The sequence below is a fragment of the Sander vitreus genome, chromosome 10 (genome assembly GCF_031162955.1).
Source record: "Sander vitreus isolate 19-12246 chromosome 10, sanVit1, whole genome shotgun sequence".
Lineage (NCBI taxonomy): Eukaryota > Metazoa > Chordata > Actinopteri > Perciformes > Percidae > Sander > Sander vitreus.
Window position 1 is genome coordinate 172,556 of NC_135864.1, and position 6,000 is coordinate 178,555.

The 6,000-nt window shown below is 43.0% G+C and overlaps 1 protein-coding gene across 1 annotated transcript in view; it reads right to left on the bottom strand.

Annotated features, from left to right (window-relative positions):
• Positions 1–5,357, bottom strand: part of arap3 (ArfGAP with RhoGAP domain, ankyrin repeat and PH domain 3) — a 55,429-nt gene extending 50,072 nt beyond the window's left edge. The window contains exon 1 of the mRNA XM_078259964.1: positions 5,188–5,357. The gene's annotated coding sequence lies outside the window, so the exon portion shown is untranslated. The remainder of the gene's footprint in view (positions 1–5,187) is intronic.
• Positions 5,358–6,000: the final 643 nt, after the last annotated feature.

Below are 6,000 nucleotides of genomic sequence, written 5' to 3' on the forward strand. Positions count from 1 at the left end.
CTGTTCACAGAGCTCTGTGTCCAAGCACATTAATAGAGAGGCCAAGGGAAGGAAAAGATGTGGTAGAAAAAAGTGGACAAGCAATAGGGATAACTGCCCCCTGGAGAGGATTGTGAAACAAAACCCATTCAAAAATGTGGGGGAGATTCACAAAGAGTGGACTGCAGCTGGAGTCAGAGCTTCAAGAACCACCACGCACAGACGTAAGCAAGACATGGGTTGCAGCTGTCGCATTCCTTGTGTCAAGCCACTCCTGAACAAGACACCGCGTCAGAAGTGTCTCGCCTGGGCTAAAGACAAACAGGACTGGACTGCTGCTGAGTGGTCCAAAGTTATGTCCTCTGATGAAAGTACATTTAGCATTTCCGTTGGAAGTCCAGGTCCCAGAGTCTGGAGGAAGAGAGGACAGGCACAGAATCCACGTTGCTTGAAGTCCAGTATAAGGTTTCCACAGTCAGTGATGGTTTGGGGTGCCAATGACATCTACTGGTGTTGGTCCACTGTGTTTTCTGAGGTCCAGGGTCAACGCAGCCGTCTACCAGAAAGTTTTTGAGCACTTCATGCTTCCTGCTGCTGACAAACTTTATGGAGATGCAGAGTTCATTTTCCAACAGGACTTGGCACCTGCACACAGTGCCAAAGCTACCAGTACCTGGTTTAAGGACCATGGTATCCCTGTTCTTAATTGGCCAGCAAACTCGCCTGACCTTTAACCCCATAGAAAATCTATGGGGTTAAGGTCAGGGCAGCAAACTGGTCTGACCTTAACCCCATAGATAATCTATGGGGTAATGTGAAGAGGATGATGTGATGCTCCAGACCCAACAATGTAGAAGAGCTGAAGGCCACTATCAGAGCAACCTGGGCTCTCCTAACACCTGAGCAGTGCCACAGACTGATGGACTCCATGCCACGCCACGTTGCTGCAGTCATTCAGGCAAAATGAGCCCCAACTAAGTACTGAGTGCTGTACATGCTCATACTTTTCATGCTCATACTTTTTATGTTGGCCAACATTTCTAAAAATCCTTTTTTGTTTTGGTCTTAAGTAATATTCAAATTTTCGGAGATACTGAATTTGGGCTTTTCATTAGTTGTAATCATCAAAAGTAAACTAAATAAACACTTGAAATATATCAGTCTGTGTGTGATGAATGAATATAATATACACATTTCACTTTTTGAATGGAATTAAAGAAATAAATCAACTTTTTCATGATATTCTGATTATATGACCAGCGTGTGTGTGTGTGTGTGTATATATATATATATATATATATATATATATATATATATATATATATATATATATATATATATATATATATATATATATACTGTGTATATATAGAGCAATGTCCAAATCGCAGGGGAGCACAATATTTGTTAAAGGCAAAATATGTGTCAAACTGTTGTGAATGAAATATTGGGATGCTGCAGAGACAAATCCTATCTACAGAATATATCAGCCATAATAATCACAATTAGATATGTTCCTCATATCGTGCAGCCCTACAAATACTCTGTTATTGTACTTTACTTTGTTATTTATATTTATGGAAACTTTCACTTCTACTCCACTCAGCATCTTCGTAACTCGTCACCACAAAATAAAGTCAGTTTTTTTATATCTATATGGTTATTATATGGTTACACACAGGGCTTTAGATTACATTCTTAAATAAAGATTCTCCCCTGGCCACGTTACTTTTCTTCCTAACTCTTGACTTTAATATCAGCTCCTCTGGCGATCGATACCGCACGCTATGCACGTAGCCGACAGTCGCACGACACGTCACAACAAAGTGTTCATGGGAAATGTAGGATTAGTTCCACAAGCAGTGTTGGCCAGTAATAGTCTCCCATGTCTACACCTTCATCCACAGCGCTGCGGAGGAAGGTCTGTCTAGTCCACTCAGCATTCCTGGATGGGAGGACAACCTGCTCTGGTTTACTGACATTTCTTTAAACCAATCACAATCATCGTGGGCGGGGCTAAGCTCCAGACGGAGCCACGGTGCCTCTGCTAAATAGTCTCAGGAAGGAACTTGTTTTGGTGGAACACGTGGACGTTCAAAAGTAGTTTTAGTCGTGTAACAGAAAACTCAGAGGACAGATAGTCTAGCTAGCTGTCTGGATTTACCCTGCAGAGATCTGAGGACCAGTTAACCATAGTCCTCACAAATCAGCCGGAGGTTAGAACCCCAACACAGAGACAGAGGAAGGGGACAGACATCGGAGAACAGACATGCATCCGGTGGAATTTCTTGCGGCACAAAGCAACCCCGGGACGTAGTCGATATAGACGAGCCAGATAAAGGTAACAGAAGTCTTTGCGGTAAAGAGAGAGACATGTGGCCACACTGACCTGTTGCATGGTTTCTGCAGCTGGCCGCTCCGCTCCATTCATCCCCAGACACACCAGCTCCTAACGTTACAATCTTACCCACCAGAGCTCACTGGGATCACATTTGGCGGTTTGGTGGGTGTCAGTTTAAAGCCCTGAACACACACCTGTTTCCATACGTTGGAGTGGAAGATTCTTCCTCACACACAACTTATAAACTCTGTTTCTGTTTGTGTTGATGTGGAAACCTGAATATTATACTTTACTGTCAGGAAGCCACAATAAAGTTCAGAATCAAACTTTTATTTTTGCTTCTTATAATAAAGTACATTTCATGTCAAAAGATGACCTTATTAACTTCTACCAAAGTCTTTTTTCTGAATATCTTCTAGTTTCTTCTCTCCTCTGAATCCTCCTTCCTTTACTCCTTTACACACTTCTTTCTTACCTCTTCTTTACTTCCTTCCATTTTCCATCCTTTCTTCTTCCTTCTATCCTTCTCTACCTCTTCTTTCCTTCCTTCCCTCCTTACATATTTACTCGGGCTGAAACGATTCCTCGAGTAACTTGAATAATTTGATTACTAAAACTCCTCGATGCAAAATGACTTTGTTAAATCAATGTTCTCAACGTTCACGGTGTTTCTGCACGGAGGATTATTACTGTCGCACACCGGGCTGACGCTGCTGGCGATACATGCCATGAAGACTGACGGCAGCGTAAATAGTGAGAAGAGAAGAGACAGGCTGGAGGAAACAGGACAGTGGGTCTACTGCAAAATGGAACTAGCTTAGCACAATAATAGCACGACGTCAAAGCTTCAGCATCTCAACAGAAAACATGGAGTCCAACTTAATCATCCATTCCACGAAGAGGACCGACTAAAGTCAGTCACAGAGTGGTATGGACGATGGAACTACACCACACACAACGACTAGCAAAGACAGAGACGAGGACATACGTAGTGGTGACCACGGTCTGATCTGAAGAGACGACTGGTTGACACCCCCCGTCAGAGACCCCCACTCTCTCTCTCTCTCTCTCTCTTCACGGAGAAACAGCTGATCAACCATCTACTAGCAGAAGTGTAACAGAGCTGTGTGACATTGTAGGTTGAGTATAATTCATATTTACATATAGGCCCATATACAGATCAGTCTCAGGTTGAAACTTGTAGTTCTGAAAGTTAAGATGTACAACTTCAGGTCATGTTATGTATGTTTAATGTAGGCTTTAGTGTGAGCTTGTTATTGCATTTCTTTAAAAACAATGTAATATGGCACTTCATATGTTTAGTTTTTTGAGAGACGATATTGTAAGCAATGTAGGCAATAACATGTTAAGCTTTTTCCGACAATTCAACCAAACTATTGTATATTATTGCTCTTCAATAAAACAAAAGTATTTCTTATCCGATTAATCGGTAGAATACTGGATTACTAAAATAATCGATATCTGCAGCCATAATACTTACCTAATAACTTCCATAAAGTCTAGAGCTGCAAAGATGCCCAAACAGCTGACGTATTCATGTGACGCTTCAGAGGAAAGGACGTCTCCTCTCTGTAAAACACATCCCTCCCGTCTCTCCTCGGGGGGAGGGACTAAGCCGAGGAAGGGAGGTAAGTGGAGGAGTTGAGGAGAAGATTGAAGGGCTATGGGATGCAGCGTCCCCTCCTCATCATGGCTGCTGTGGACTGCTCCTTTCCCTCCGAGAGGAAACACGGAAGGAAACGCGCAAATCGAGGTTTATTGTGAAGCCTGGGCTCAAACAGGAAGCCGAGTTTCCTCTTTACAGGATGTGCTGCGTGTGAACGCCCCTCCTGAACGCCTCCTCATCGCCAGAGGTTCCAAACTGCTTTATACTGATATTAAAATATAGAAATATAACCTTTTCTTCAGTGTGAGGAAGAGGCTCCATGCACTCTCTGGGATTTTGGTTTTAGGGCTGAAACGTACGAGTCCAAACACTGCAAAAAATATTCACTTTACTGAAAATAAAACTGAGGAAAGGAAGAAAGGAAGAACTGGGGAAGGAGGATTCAGTTTCCTGTCCCAGAGGAGAGAAGAAACTAGAAAATATTACACAAGTTGAGCTGTTTTATCATAAATAATGACTCAGACTGATGAATAGATTATCAGAATAGTTGGAGATGAATTTAATAGTTGATGTGTCATCGTTTCATATTTGCAGCTCTGCTCTTTATGTAAGTTTTTAAGGTTGTATGTAAGGAGGGAAGGTACAGAAAGGAAGTACATAAGGAAGAAGAGGAGGGAAGGATAGAAGGAAAGTAATGGAAGGATGAAAGAATGGAAGTAAGAGGGGAAGAATGTAAAGGAAGGATAGAAAAGAAGGGAAGGAAGGATGAAATGATAGAAAGAAGAGGGAGAGAAGGATAGAAGGAAGAATAAAGGAAGGAAAAATGGACGGAAGTAAAGAAGAGGTAAGAAAGAAGTGTGTAAAGGAGGAAAGGAAGGAAAGGGAGAGAAGGGAGGGAGGATGAAAGGAAGGAGGATTCAGAGGAGAGAAGAACAGAAGATTATCATAAATAATGACTCAGACTGATGAATGGATTATCAGAAGAGTTGAACCATTCTGTGACAACTGATCCATTGAAGCAGATATAATAACGCACACATTAATCAACATCAGAGACGCGTCTGTGCGACAGTTTGCGCCAAAACTTCCTCTCTGCGTCATTCTGTCGCCCAACGTCAAAGAAACTTCAAAACCCGAATCCAGAGAGAAAGGAGAGACTCCGAGGACCCGGATCATCCTGTCAGGACACACAGCGGCACGAGCTGCTTCAATCTCACACCAAAACATTCAAGAGTCTCACCTCGGAGTCGCGCGGGTTTCGGGTCTCTGTCCGGGTCTTAGTCCGGGTCTCTGTCCGGGTCTCTGCAGGTTTCTGTCCCGCGAAGTAAACCAGTACGGTCCGGAGCCGCTGCCTCTGTCAGACTGGGAGCTCTGGGAGGAGAAACTCTGCTCTGCTTTGCTCAGATTCACGTCAAGTTACGCACAGTTACAACCGACGCAGCTTCCCAAACATTCAAAATAAAAGCCGGAGCTTCCGCTTTTTCCCCACCCCGTAAAAATAAAATCCATATTTCTGCTCCAGTTGTTTCACACCAAAATCAAATCAGAAATCATAAATAAATAAGTAACAGAACATAATGAAACTGCCAACCTTTAATCAGATCTGATCTCCCATCTGAGAGGACTTTAGTTTTAAGTGTGGAACGTGTTTAGTTATTATCTAAATCTGTGTTGTCCGTTCACTAACGTGTGTGTGTGTGTGTGTGTGTGTGTGTGTGTGTCTGTGTTTGTGTGTGTTTTCCCTCTGTGTGTGTGTGTGTGTGTGTGTGTGTGTGTGTGTGTGTGTGTGTGTGTGTGTTTTCCCTCTGTGTGTGTGTGTGTGTGTGTGTGTGTGTGTGTGTGTGTGTGTGTGTGTCTGTGTTTGTGTGTGTTTTCCCTCTGTGTGTGTGTGTCTGTGTTTGTGTGTGTTTTCCCTCTGTGTGTGTGTGTGTGTGTGTGTGTGTGTGTGTGTGTGTGTGTGTGTGTGTGTGTGTCTGTGTTTGTGTGTGTTTTCCTCTGTGTGTGTGTGTGTGTGTGTGTGTGTGTGTGTGTGTGTGTCTGTGTCCCTCTGTGT